The following is a 15,482-nucleotide window of genomic DNA, read 5'->3' on the forward strand; positions in this document are numbered from 1 at the left end:
AGAAGGTATACCCTATAGTGTGTTATGAACAAAGTTAACAAGTTGTTAACAAAGTTAGCAAAGTTTTGATGACTATTAGGCTATTTTAAGTTTTGATGACTATTAGGCTATTTTAGGCACATTTCGAGAGGCCCGTTTACATGTTATAAGGTTTCCATAGATGTCCGTGGGGAGTGTTAATTGAACTATCTTTGTTTGATTTCAGGTTTTCAATAGTGCAACATCATAAATTTAGCGTGCAGACATTTTATCATCCACATCTCCGTCATTATCATAAATTTACTGTGCAAACATTTGGTCACATCATCGCATCTCTGTCATTATCGACGTTGCACCTTTGAGATTATCATTGTAGCTTCACCAAAATCACCATCATTGTCATCAACTTTTGCATCCTTGCAATAACATTTCTACCCTCTACATGTACTCTCCCCCCCCCACCCTGCCCCCACCCTTTGACATGTGTGGCTCCTTCTCCCACATGTGGTAATTAAAGCATATTAACAAAAATAGCCCTTGGAGCCATTAGTAGGATGCTTTCCCAAAATTGGGTCACATCATATATTGGTTATTAAAGGGCTTTAGAATGTTGTTATTAGCATTGTCAAAGGATCTTGTAAATGAAGATTTGCCTTGCCCATATTAACTAAATAAATAGTAGAATCCAAATACTATGAAAAAAATATTAAACCAATTGTCAACAAGTAGAAAGTGGTTCCCACCTAGTAGTTTGATGCACTTAAAACAACCTAATTCAAATAAAACCTTGACAAATAGGGTCTAATAGAAACATAAAAGCTTGGTACAAGAGTGCGAGTCAATTACATAGGTGTAAGCTCTTAAAAATAGAGGAACACTAATTTTAATGTTTGACAAGGAATAATAATCTAAAAATATCCAATTGGATGCCTTTCAATGATGACAAACATGAGCCCCATATGAATATAGGCCTCCAAGAGCATGTAGAATAATTAGATATCAAATCTTGTCCACTTCTAAGAACCCTAAGTATGCCAAATTGATCATCGACAAATGAACATGTAAAAAAGTATTGATTATGGCAAAGCATGTCCTCATGGTGACTCTACTATCCATACATGGTAAAAAGCCACCATTTTGGACCTCAAATGTTGTCATGGTTATAGACATAAACTTATAGATGTCATGGTTATAGACATAAACTTGTAGATGTCTAAACTTGGTACATATTAGACCTCATGTCAATGTGGCAAAAGTAAATACAAGTTTAACCATTTGAGCATGCCCATTTTGGTCCATTCTTTATGCACACTAAGCCTCAAGTCAATCTGAATGCATAGTGTAGCATCAAGTCAATCTAGATCCATAGTGCAACCTCAAGTCAATATGGATGCATATGGTATGTATACACACACCCAGAAGAGGGTACCAGCAGACATTCTCAAATGACTAGTGTAGCATCAAGTCAATCTAGATCCATAGTGCAACCTCAAGTCAATATGGATGCATATGGTATGTATACACACACCCAGAAGAGGGTACCAGCAGACATTCTCAAATGACTAGGGATAAGTAAAAAATTATCCACACGTAGCATTTTTAGCCCCCCTTGGGACATCAGAACTAACAAGCTACATGCCCATAATACCCCTGGTTACATGCTAACTAGATTTGACTAAATTTTGATAATGTATGGTATTCAAGATCATATATAATCATGTTTTAGGATTTATGAGCATGCTTTTGGCAAACCTAGCTCAATTGATGACCACACTTGGTCAAAAGATGGCGCTCAGATCACCAAATGGCTTTGATGGTGGTTAACGTATGCCTAAACATTAACTTGAACTTCAATCCCTATGGAGTTATGACAAAAATATCTATGTTTTCAGGCATCTTCAACAAGCTCTTCAACTAGGTCTTTGGATGGTTTATTAGGAGGGTAAAAGGCTATTTATAGTCAAAAAGACAAAGTCCAGTGATAGATCACTATAAGGTTCTGCACATGCCTCATGATAATTCTCAAATTTGACACTCTGATATAAGGGCCCAAGTAGAGCCCACTACTACTAATGATACTTAAAAACATATGGCCAAAAAAGGAAAATCATATTTACACCTGAAAGTTTCTACACTTATTTTTATCCGAATGACATGATATCCTACTAGAACATGTGACTAAATACAGTTCACAATTGTATGAATTTTGATTGTATTTCGAGCACTAGAGGTCACTCATATCACATCAAAGATGTTGTCTTCTAGGATCAAAAACTGCACGTTAGTACATAGAACTAGAAAGTTGTCCTCCATGCCTAGGTCGGTTTGCTTACAGAGACCAAAAGGTATGTTATTTGCATGCCAGACTTGTCTTATATCAAATGAGGAGTTAAACAAAAATAAATAGGAATGTTTATGAAGCTATTGAAGTGGGCATCTGTATTGATAAAGATTTGCATTGAGCATGCCATATCCTCACTAGTTGTCCATTCCTGCTACTTTGAACATGTAAATGGAGTCAGCTCAAAAAATTACTTGATGATGTTCACATGCATCCTATAATTTCTCTGTATCAAATCTTGATCTATACGAAGACTACTATATTTAGTAATTTGGTTTTTTAGGTCAATATTCATGCAACATCAACAAGCACTACACAATGGAAGTTAAAACCTCACTCACACCTGACTACTAGAAAAGACCCTTCCACATACTGAATGCCTCTAAAACTTAATGCAGGGTTATAATGTATTGCAAGATACACTTAGATTGACCTTCCACCACCATTGAGAAAAAGCTAAAATTAGATATTTCTCAAGCAATTAAAAATCCTATTCATGTCAAGAATCTTCTTACTCTCTAGCAAGGAACCAGAGTGCTAGTGGTTAGACCACTTGCCTTGGATCATGGAAGTCCCTTTGGAGGGCTAAAGAGGCCAAGATGTGTTTCAATCCCCCTTTTAAGACCTTCCTCTACTCTCTAATCAACTACTTAATCCTTCCAAAAGATGAAGTTTAAGCTAGAAATCTTGAACAACCTTCTTCTCCTTGCTAGAATCCTTGGACTCCTTGTTTATGCATCATTTGGTCCTTTGGGCCCTACCTGATGGTCCATTCTTATCCGTATAGTTCCACCTTTAAAGCTCATCAATAATTTCTAAGGATTCATCACCCTCCATATGGTTAAATGTGGGCTAAGCCACCTGTAATGTAGTGAAAAATAATGTGTTGGTCGCCTTGTTTTTCTTCTATTTGTGCCACAATGTGGCGATAGCCATGTTGATTGGCTCATATGTGGTATCCATAGGCTAGCTCACAAGCCTTGTATGGTGCTTATGCTAGGCCCACTTCATGGATCCATGTCTTCAAATCATCCATCATGGCATCATTAATCATGACAATAGGGTCTGAATTAATCTTCAATTCAGATTATCTACTCTACATCAGCCTCTGAACATGGATTTTGTAAAATGGCACACTAAGCATGATAATTGGAGACCATTTGTAGGTGAATTCTTTAGGTTCTTCTCTAGATAGAGGTCCCCTTTGAATATCATCATGTTGATTAGGTACATAGCACCTTTTTGCAAAGCACTCTCAACATAAGAAAAATCAATGATGATTGGTTTAGGGTATATCCTTAATATATAAACATGATTGGTCTAGGGTATATCATGTTGACTAAATTCATAGCACCTTTCTGCAAAGCTCTCTCAACATTAAAAAAAAAATTCAATGATGATTGGTATAGGTCATATACTTGTGATATATGAACATGAGTGACATAGCCCATATCAGAGAAGACATGTGGAGGTACATGATAGGCTATGGTGCTACAACACCAAATTGGGCAAGTGTAAAACCATCTCTAGGATTAGCCAATCCTTCTCCCCATAGTTTCCCCTGCCAACTTTGTGATAAGTTCGGGGTTGTGACCACTTGTGCATTTTCTTTTTCCAATTCTTACTCGTAAACTTCTCATGATGGCATCTTTTTTGGTAATATCACCTACATGCAAAAAATTGGTAGACCTTCTATAGGCCTCACAAAGGTGGTTGACCTCGACATGTTACTCTTGGAAACCCTACAAGGCCTTGCCCTTCTCTCTATCTATAGTTCTCCAAGTACCTTATCCTTTTTGGTCAAAACAACTTGGTTTTTCATGAGTTGGGTTGTGACCCTATCAAATTCAACACACTTCATTAGTTCCTCAAAATGCATCCTCTCCACCTCCCTGAATGGTGGCAAATGAGTGTATCCTTGAACTTTAGAGTTTCATGAATCTATGCCTCTCACTCTTATTTTCTCTTGCAAAAGTGGGATTTATTTTTTGGGTTATACAACTCTTTATACCTATGCATTGTGAAGTTAAGATAATTGGGCCGCCATAAAAGTGCTGGATCAACTCAATACACCATGCTTAGATATTTGATTGCCCAATTGCAAAATGAGAGCTTAGCTCTCAGAGCTGTTACATCAACTATAACATCTTTGGAAAACACACTTTATAAGTTGATTTGCATTGGTGGAAATCCATCCCATAATTTGTTACAATCCTTGCACTCTCTTCCACTCTCCTACTAGTCCCTATACTGTGCTTTTTGCTATCCCTATATAATAGTTTATGCTTATGTGGTGCTAGCAAAGGGAACTTATCCTTCTTTTCCCTTACCTTTGTCTTGAGGTTGTGGTCTAGGGGATGGGATTCTCTTGTTATCTGTATTAGACACTTCTCCTATACTGTGCTTTTTTGCTATCACAAAGGGAACTTCTCCTTCTTTTGCCTTACCTTTGTGTCTTGAGGTTGTGATCTAGGGGATGGGGTTCTCTCCATGTATGTATTAGATATTCTAATTTTATAACCAAATAAATTCCATCTAATTTAAGCTTCTTCCTTTGATCCTTCGACCTTGAAGTCTTCCGGTTACTGTCTTGTGCTTCCTCATTTATGTGGGCCTTCTTTGCTGGTGGGGACAACTGCTTCTTCTTCTTTTCTCCCTTGTGCTACACATGTGCATAGGTATACCCCTATGAGGGACTTTCCATTGGTGTAAGCAATTGTTAAAGTGCTTCTAAACTCGAATAAATAATTCTTATAAAAAATAGCCCTACCCCTAGGTAGTTCCCTCCCAAGGTCAATAACTTCTTCAATTCCCTGTATACTAATTCTGTAAAATTTTGTATTGTGTCCTTTGTTGCATCTTGCTCCTTGTAGTCTTGGTAGAGTTTAAGAATCATGCCAATGTCCACATTTGTAAAACGGTGGGGCTTATCAAATGAGAAGTCGAATGAGAAATAAGTGTAAATTACTTATGTGGGGGCAACAAGGTAAGGGAACTAGACGTCAGTCCAATGATGAGACTTTTCCAACTTATCAGGGATGAATAATGCTATCCTTTACACCTCCATGACATTATGTTTTATCAATTCATGGGTTACCCTAGGAAACCTTAGTGCATTCTACAATGCTTCCATTATGAGCCCAAAATTACCCTCTTCCCACCTTGACCTTGGACTAGGTCCATATGAAATAATAGTGGTTGAGTCGTAAGCTCCCATTGCTTGGAAGCATCTAAAGGCCATTCCTGGTGTGGTAGTCTAAATAAGTTAAGCAAGCCTTCTTTTTGTAGGAGCCTTTTAGCATTTGCATCTTCAAAATCTATGGCAATTAGTGGCAATTGTGGAGGATGACACATTGTGTATCGGTGTAACCATCCTTGACATGGAACTTTAGCATATAGCCATTCACTCTTTCCACCTCCTCTTCTTTGAAATACCTCACTCTATGTGTAATGATTTGATAGGGGATATATGGGGAGATCCCTTCCTTCGGGGTGTGGTAGCAGCCTCTTTCTTGGTGGATCTATGGGTCCCTCATGGCCTGTGGTGGTAATTCTTGCAAGAAGCTTTTAGCCATGGATTGTAGCCATGTGAGAAATGTTTGGTAGAGGTTCCCCTATGAGAGACTTACCCCTTCACAAATTTATAGTGAATAGAGGAAGCCTACAACTCGGTCTCCTAGGCACACTCTCAACCACAATAGTGGGAGCTATGCCAAGATGTAAAGAACTGTAAGGGAAACGCACATTTTTAATCACCTACCACAATTTTGATTATTTATCCATGTGGAAGAAGCAAACTGGCGAGTTGCTTGGCCCAATCAAAATCGATTGAAGATATAAAAAGTAGTAGAGGAGTGTACTGAAGTGAGAAAGCCCAAAGCTTTGCGGAAAGCTTCAAACTTCTCACGAGGAAGCACCTTTGTGAAAAGATCGACGAGGTTGTCGTGTGTTGGCACATAGGCCAAGCTGATTTCTCCTACTGAGAGTCTCTCCCTGACATAGTGATAATGCACCTCAATATGCTTTGTGCGAGCATGAAAACTTGGGCTTCTCACAACTGCCAATGCGCTCTGACTGTCAGTGTAGATAAAGGTGGCAGACTCCTGTCCAACACCCAAGTCAGCCACCATAAGCCGTCTGAGCCACACACACTCAACCGTAGTAGCTGTGAAGGCTGCCTTGTACTCAGCTTCACAACTAGAAGTGGCCACAGTAGGTTGCTTCTTGCTCAACCAAGATATGCATGAGCTACCGAGCATGAAACAAAAACCACTTGTGGACACTCTTGTGTCATAGCAACCAGCCCAATCTGAGTCCGAAAAGCATGTAAATTTGGCGGCAACGATCCCCCCTTGGGATAAAACAACTCAAGATGTATGGTGCCACTCAAGTAGCGAAAGATACGTTTAACTACCTTCCAAATAAAAGCTTGATTTGCATTATAAACACTTAATTAAGAAACTTCTCAAGCTTGAGAGGGGTTGAGAAGTGAAAACGTTAAGAATAGTAGAGAAAAATCATAAAATTACACTTTACCTCTTGTTTTTGCTTGCTTCTGTATCATAGAAGAAGCCCCCAACCAATCAATTAGTTTGTGTGTTGAAAGGAAAGCTCCAAGGATGGTTGAAGAGAGAGAGAGGCTCCACTCTCTCCAAAAGTAGAGGATTTTTGAGGGATAATAAAAAATATCATTATTTTAGTATAATACTGGCATGGTATAGTTCATAGATTTTTTTTATAGGTTGACCATTTTTAAAATTTTTCATTCTAAATCTACTTAGAATTTACCCCAACATGAATTTAGCACTCTAATCTAATCAATTCTCATTTTTTTAAGAGTAAACAATACAAAAAGTTTAACTCTATTTATTTGATTACACATCTAGGATAAAGAAGGGCTGAATTCAATGAAGAGCTGCTTCCCAATTCAAAGCAAAGCTACCTTTTTACTTCGTTGCAAGGTATTTCCAACTGACAAGAGTAGAGATGATGTGGTTTTTTTTTTGCCTCAGGCCCCACGGAAAGGGCGAGCATGATGGAGTTGGAGCAGTCATCAAGAGAACACTAATACATGAATAACTAAAGCCGAATGGGTGGCATCTGAAGTGTGCGGCAGATGTGGTTGCCTTCCCAAAAAAAAGTTTTGTAGTGCAAACAACACAAGAGTTCGCATAGAAAATCAAGGAGAGTGATGTACAAAGAGAAAAGAAGTGGGATTGCAAGCGTGTGATCAGTTCATAGTCAATGCATTGTGTGAATGGGTACTCGGTCCACTAAGATGCAAACAACTCACTTTCTTCTGCGATTCATATATGTTGCAACATTAGAGAAGATGTAGCAATCCAACGTATGTAGATGCTTGGGAGTATCGTCAAATTGTTCCCTTCGCCGTTGATTATTCAGATGAAGACTCAAGTGATGAAGAGGTTGACAATAACCCTATGTATGTAGGTCACCACGATTTAAGTGATGCTTTATGTGTAGGAGATAACTTTGCCACCAACCTTGCAAAGAAAAATGCTGATTTCTACGTCCTCAAATGCTCCACGGCAAACTACAAAACAACGAGAGAAGGTGAAGATGGTGGGGTAACTATGTATCAGCACACTCATATGTGGTTGAGGGATACTATTATGAGCAGGTTGACGGTCAAAATGACCTATACTACATCCCAACAAATCAACCTCTTGTACTCTTACCCTCACACCTAGTAAGAGCCGTTAAGTTTGAAATGGAATGTATACAAGGTAAGCATTACCTATTTAGGTTGTCACCGGAGGTCCAAGAAAACATTTACAATAGCATGCCCATTGAGCTCTAGAAAGATTTGTATTCATTTTCGAATGAAATTTGAAATCATTTTGTCAATTCATTTGATATAAAGTGTAAACTACCTTAGCATGCACGTAAACTACTTTTTCAATACCATGAAGTAATTTTCAAGTACTTCAAACAATCTTATTAGGACCATAATCTTCTAATCATATATGTATACCATTTGTGAAGAGAACATAGCCTAATTTCATATTTTTGAAAACTACCTCTGCTCTCTGTAATGTAGTAAAGTCATCTTTTCAAGTACTATAATCTACATGTAAACCACCTATATTCAAATTATATAAACTACCTATCAAGTTGTAAGCTCATATTTTTCAGTACTGTAAACTACTTCAAAACCACCTCTAAAGTTTTTTACTTCCAACTCTCAAGTACTGTAGACTACTCTTGAAGGAATTAAAATTACTTGTTGTAGACTACTCTTGAAGGAATTAAAATTACTTGTTGTAGATTAAATCCAAATTGAGTCTAGATTAGATATACTCCACTTATGAAGACAAAATTCCCTCATTGCAAATTATCTCTAAAGTTTTTTACTTCCAACTCTCAAGTACTGTAGACTACTCTTGAAGGAATTAAAATTACTTGTTGTAGATTAAATCCAAATTGAGTCTAGATATACTCCACTTATGAAGACAAAATCCCCTCATTGCAAATTACCTGTAAAGTAGTAAGAACATATTTTCAAGTAATAAAAACTACTTGAGAACCACCTGTAAAATATTTGGTACCATAGACTACTTTTGAAGTACAAAAAACTACTTATAGAGAAATAATCCACTTATGAATAAAAAATACCCTCATTTTATATTATTGCAAACTACTTGTAAAGTAGTAAGCACAAATCTACACTAACTTAAAGCTACCTAAGAAGTACTTAAAACTACCTGTTTTGTAGTAAGCTCATATTTTGAAGCACTTAAAACTACTTGAGAAGTACTGTAGAGACTACATTTCAAGTACTGTAAACTATTTGTATATTCAATCCAAAATGAGTTTACAATTATGGTAGAGTGTTTACAGATGTCAAATACAAAATGAGTTTACAAAAACTCAAGATCCAAAAAGTGTTTACAAATATCCAAGGTTTTAATAAGATTGTCATAATATGAGTACATACAAAAATTGGTTCTATTACAAAATTTTTTGCACTTGCATACATCTAAGTGCTACCTACAGGACTGCCTTCCTTGCTTCATGTATACAGCATAAGACAAGATGACCCCACCTTGTTTCAATTTGTTGTCAACCTATCTGAATCATCTTGCACGGGACCCTCCCAACATTCTGCAAACAGTATGCGATCAACAGCTTTTGAAGCCATTTTCCAAGCTCATGTACCATGTAATTATGCTTCCACTCTCATAGCAAAATCAAGTATGTACCTAGCCTATTCACGTTACACTTATAGTCGTTGTCATCAATCAAGAGCATGTTCCTCTCATTGTATCTTGGGAACCTTTTCCAGGGAACCTTTTCCAAAAATTATGAAGGTTCTTGAAGAAAACCGGTTTGTCCAAATCAAAATTGAAATCTGCAACATCACATAACTCTCGACCAATCAAGACACATAGCCACTTCAAAGCACAAGGGAAACAAAGCTCCATCCTTTTTTGAACATTTCGGAGGAGGGCAGAACTCCAAATATAAACGTTCGCAAATCTGCATGCCATTCGCAAGAAGGGCTCTGCATCCTTGCGCACAAAGTGGATCACCTCCTCTCCTAATTCCTTTACATGTATGTAATCATTAGTATCCAAATTTGGAGGCTCCTCTTTCTTCAAATGGCATGTCTGCAAAAGAACCAACACCACTCGATCTAGATCCTCTGTATCTATGAACTTTGGACGAAGTCTAATACCGTGGCGGCACTTTGTCAATCTCAATCTCCTCAACCCTCTGTATTGCCACATGAACCTTTCGGACCTCTAATAAACAAAATGATTATTAACACAGTAACCTAAATTCATCAACGCAAGGAGACTCAATGCATTAAAAAGAGGCATAGATGACAAGGAGTTTCAAAAAAGGATGCATTTCATTAAAATAGGGGTAGCCAATACAAACAATGGTAGTAATGCGCATTAAATACAAGGGGCCAAAAATTGGCAGAGCAGGTGCCAGTGATACTACGAACATGTGCAAGTTCTTTACAATTTCTTGCATGCATGGGGCTTATGTAAGTACAAAGGGGGGTCAATGGGATTGGGTCCAGTACTTTTATTGCTTGGTTGTGGTTGCTTTGACACCGTAGGGGGGATGATTCAATCTCTTCATCACCATCGATTGGTGCTAGCTTTGTCTTATTTAGAGAGCCAGATCCTACAAACACGATAGCCTTTCAATAACAATAATAATGATATTACAATATGGTTAAAAATTAAAACAAGGTACCTTCATTTGTATTTTGCTTTCTTCCATTCGTTGCTAGACGCTTATTTTTATGTTTGTCTTTGAATTGGCTCAGTGTCACATCCGGAGAGGCTTCAGTATCAGCATCCTCCTACTCCCTTATTTTTCCTCATTGTCAGAATTTTTCACAACCTTCATTGTTGCATACACACCATCCTAGGCTGCTTGCTCCATGACTTTAGCTGGTGACTTTTTGTGCAGGTTATCAACCATAGGCTTAGTTAATACATCTGCCATGCCATCCAAATCTAGCCCATCCTACGGAACTTGTCACTTTCCCCAAGCCCTCATCTACATATGACCTCTACAAACTCTTCCCTTTCCCCAACCCTGCACATGTTGACCCCCTACTAAAATCCCCTGCATCCACAATCCAAGTACATGTGTAAGATTCATACCAAAGGGTAGCATAACATATAAAACATCATCAAAGATAACATACTCAAACATCATGAAAGATTACATAATCTCTTGCTTAGCGACTATCTGAGGCCCCCCAAGAAGCAACGATCGTGCATTGTCTAGGATGGTCTCATTTTAGCCAAGACCCACACAAAACATACTTGAGGCAATCACACTTGCAAAGCATAAAGGGTGGTATTTATGTTTGCAGGCTATCATATAAATGCCAATTACATTTGCAACAACCAATGGATCTCCACACCCAGCACAGTTGCTTGCCACCTTGATTGTGGCCTCTTCATCTTTCAGTGCTTCGTAGGGTGTGGGTACCAAACATAGCTTCTCCCCTTGCTTAAACTACAAACACCATATTCTCTATAAATATTAAATGTTGCATAGCATCTTCAACTTCTGTCTACAATTGTTCTAGCTCAGCCTATACAGTCTCACAAAAAGACTGTACAGTCTCACAAAAAAATACTAAATGTTGCATAGCATCTTCAACTTCTGTCTACAATGTTCTAGCTCAGTCTGTATAGCCTCACAAAAAGACATAGCATAATAAGTTAGAAAGATATAAGGACATTGTAAAAAGGACTTTTTTGTGTGCTAAACTACTTTTAGATATTGTTAACAACCTAAAAAGAACTTTTAAAGAAATAAAAACTAGCTGAAAGTATTATGTTGGTACTAAACTACTTCTAGGCTCTGTTCACAATCTGAAATCTACTTTTAAAAGAATAAAAACTACCTAAAAAGTAATTTTTGGGTACTAAACTAATTCTAGGTTCTGTTCCTAATCTGAAATCTACTTTTAAAGGAATAAAATCTACTTGAAAAGTATTTTTTGGACACTAAACTAATTCTAGGTTATGTTCACAATCTGAAATCTACTTTTAAAGGAATAAAAACTATCTAACAGATATTTTTTGGGCATTAAACTAATTCTAGGTTCTGTTTACAATCTGAAATCTACTTTTCAAGGAATAAAAACTACCTGAAAAGTATTTTTTGGGCACTAAACTAATTCTAGGTTCTGTTCACAATCTGAAATCTACTTTTAAATGAATAAAAACTACCTGAAAAGTATTTTTGGACACTAAACTAATTCTAGGTTCTGTTCACAATCTGAAATCTACTTTTAAAGAAATAAAAACTACCTGAAAAGTATTTTTTAGGTACTAAACTACTTCGAGGTTCTGTTCACAATTTGAAATCTACTTTAAAAGAAGTTTAAATTACTTTGGGGCTCTGAACATTCTGAAAAATATTTTGTGGGCATTAAACTACTACTCAATGTAAAAAGTAATTTTAAAGGAATAAAAACTACCTTAAAGAGAAGAACATTATAGAAGGTTTACTTTTATGGATACTAAACTATATCTAGATGCTAGTCAATATCTGAAAACTACTTAGAAGAAATAAAAACTACTTGGAGGAGCTAAACATTCTATAAAGTAAGTACATTCCTATTCAACTAGGGACTTGTTCAACTAGGGAAAAGGATACATACCTCTAACAATGCGACGTCCCCCTTCATGTTCAACATTGCCTCATCAACTCCTAGCAACAACTGGAGCATCCTAGAGCAAGCTTCAATTTGAAGCTCAAGTTTACGCATTTGTTCCATGTTGGTTTGTGGGTCTACTACCTTCAACTCTTCCAGCTTCTTGTGACCTTCCATGTCTGCTATCAAGACAGCTACAACAGTAGATGATGTGCCTTCATTGCGAAGTAGCGTGTCCCTCTTCTTATTGAAATCTGCTCTTCTGCAAGCGAGCTCGTGTGTCTTTTTGGACAGGCTCTCATTGGCATTAGTAGCCATGGACTCCACCTTCGAATTATGCACACAATAAGGATTGTGATCAAGTATCCATGAACTAGGTTGAGCCGTCTTGCTGCCGCCATGCTCTCACGTTGGATGCTTGGCCTTCTGGTTACTTCCACCTGCATCACATTCCATGTCACACACTGCTTGCAGCTTCTAAATTTGTGGGTCTATAAGCTTTCCTCTAGTTATTGATCTTTTTATGCACGCCTCCTGGCTAGGCTTTACAAGTTTCCAAGACACTCTCCCTAAATGTCGCCCATGCAATTTGGTGACCTTCGGGATTACTTTTCATTGATTTACACTTTTCATATGTGAAACACCTGGCAAACTTGTGACCAATCTTGTTGTTAGAGAGCACAGCTTGGTACAATTTTTGGGCAACACTCGTCCACAAACTTCGACCGCAACATATGCAAGAAGATCTTGGAGTTCTTCTCACACCGTGTTCTGAAAACACTCATCCAATCTGCCTTTGGCTCTTTTGATAGATGCTTCGGAGCTTCCCCTCTATGCTCAAACCATATTTCTCATGGAGCTACTCTTTTGTTAGGCAAAGCCGCTGAAGCTTTGGGTATATATGTTTAGCTTTACCCCAGTACCTATATCAAGAATCCAACTCTAGTCGCGTGAATTTGAAACTATATAGATTTAGCAAATCTCTCTCTCTCTCTCTCTCTCTCTCTCTCTCTCACACACACACACACACACACACAAAAGCACACATCGTTTCTTGCTAAAAAGAAAGAGAGCTTTACTAGTACCTATAGCAAGAATCCAACTCTAGTCATCAATTTCAAGCTACATAGATTTTGTAAAAAACTCTCTCTCTCTCTCTCTCTCTCTCTCTCTCTCTCTCACACACACACACACACAAAGCACACATTCTTTGTTGTTGAAAGAAAGAGAGCGACAATCAAGCCATGAAAGCACAAGCATATCTTTAGAAGAGGATTCCGTCTTTAATATGAACTCCTCTTGTGTGCTACTAATGGCGAGGTTTCTTCAACCGGCTTCTTGCCGATGGGAGTCCTTCCCATGTTGCCCTCAAAGAAGACTACTCCTAAGCTGAAGATGTTGAGGATAGGGCTCTGTTAAGAGAAAGGTTGTAGAGAGACGGTTGGGCATGACAAGTATGCAGGTTGTAGAGAAAAGATTGGGCAACAGCATAGATTTTTTTTTTCCCGAATCTAAGAAAGGTTTGTAGATAGAGAAGGGGATTTGTTGCGCGATAAAAATGATGAGAGGGAAAATTCTACCTTTCACAAGTGTGAGATTATAAACATCAAGAAGTGGCTCCATGCAATGATACTTTGATTCTCATAAAATAATTTATTTTTTATTCTCATGCAAAATTATCTTTCATTCCAATTTCCGCCCCCAAAACTACCATTTCTTGAACGGCAAAAAAAAAAAAAAAAAAATCTTACACCACCTATCCATGCTTTCACCCACGGAGAGAGTATTAGTACTTCAAGGCTCAAGCATCATATTGAGAGATACTTGGCTCGCACTTAGTAGAAACTTGACTAGTCGAGATAAGTATCCAATGTTGTTGAGATCGCCCACATTGCAATGTTGCGATGCTCAAAGTACAATCGCATGTAAAAAAGGGTTTAGCCTACAAAACCTGATCAAAACGAAGCTTCGGAATTGCCTTGAATACAAAAAATGTGGATGTGATGATGCTATTCACAGTTGTGGAAGAATACTGACAAGTTGCCACGTCCATGGAGAAAGTAAAAGGTATTTTATTTATATCTTATACATATAATTTTTCAATTCAAATGCACATTTTAGGTTGTATCTGAGTTGGATTCTTCCTTTTACTAATTGTGTACATTGTTGTTGTTGAGAGTGCAGTGTTAATGCACATTATTGTTCTTGAGAGTTAGTTTCAGTATTGTATCATCGTTAATGATCTGCGTAATGTAATTTTCACATGCTTGGTTAAGGCTCGTGAGCTAGGCATTATGCTATGTTTGAAGATAGAGATATTCATTGCTCAAGTAATTTTAACATGGACTTACAAATATTTAGTATATGTTTGACTACATGTTGCACTACAGAGATAGTGAATATACAACGTACATGTTTTAAGGAGCGTGCAAGATGCAAGTTTTGGAAGGACTCCTTATTAAAAGCATTCGTGGCATTGTTACACTAAGTACATTAGGACTAGTTTAGCAATTCTCTAGAGATCAGTGGGTGGTGCTTCCTCTCATGAATCACCAATGCAATGATATTATCACATCCTCCTGTTTTTGTTTCTCAAGTTGCTAATCATCAAAAGTTTAGCACAATAACTATTTATATATAAGTAATCATGCTAATCAATACATAAGTAATCTCTCTCTGTACACACATACATGAGCGCACACAGCATGTGCACGTGCACACACACATGCAGGTGCAAGCATGTGCATGTGCAGAGTCTCAAAGAGTTGCTAATCAATATATAAGTAATCATGCCTCTCTCTCTCTCTCCCTCTACACATACATGAGCACACACAGCACGTGCACATGCACACACACATGCAGATGCAAGCATGCGCATGTGCAGAGTCTAAAAGAGTTGCTATACCATAATAATGATGCTCATCTCGGAGACGAGGCTTGTCAAACACTTTCTGTGCTTCCACAAGGGAGCCAAATTTGTCAAACATAGGTATTTGCCAACAA

This window comes from Cibotium barometz, chromosome 21 (genome assembly GCF_041138505.1).
Source record: "Cibotium barometz isolate CiBa-2024 chromosome 21, ASM4113850v1, whole genome shotgun sequence".
Lineage (NCBI taxonomy): Eukaryota > Viridiplantae > Streptophyta > Polypodiopsida > Cyatheales > Cibotiaceae > Cibotium > Cibotium barometz.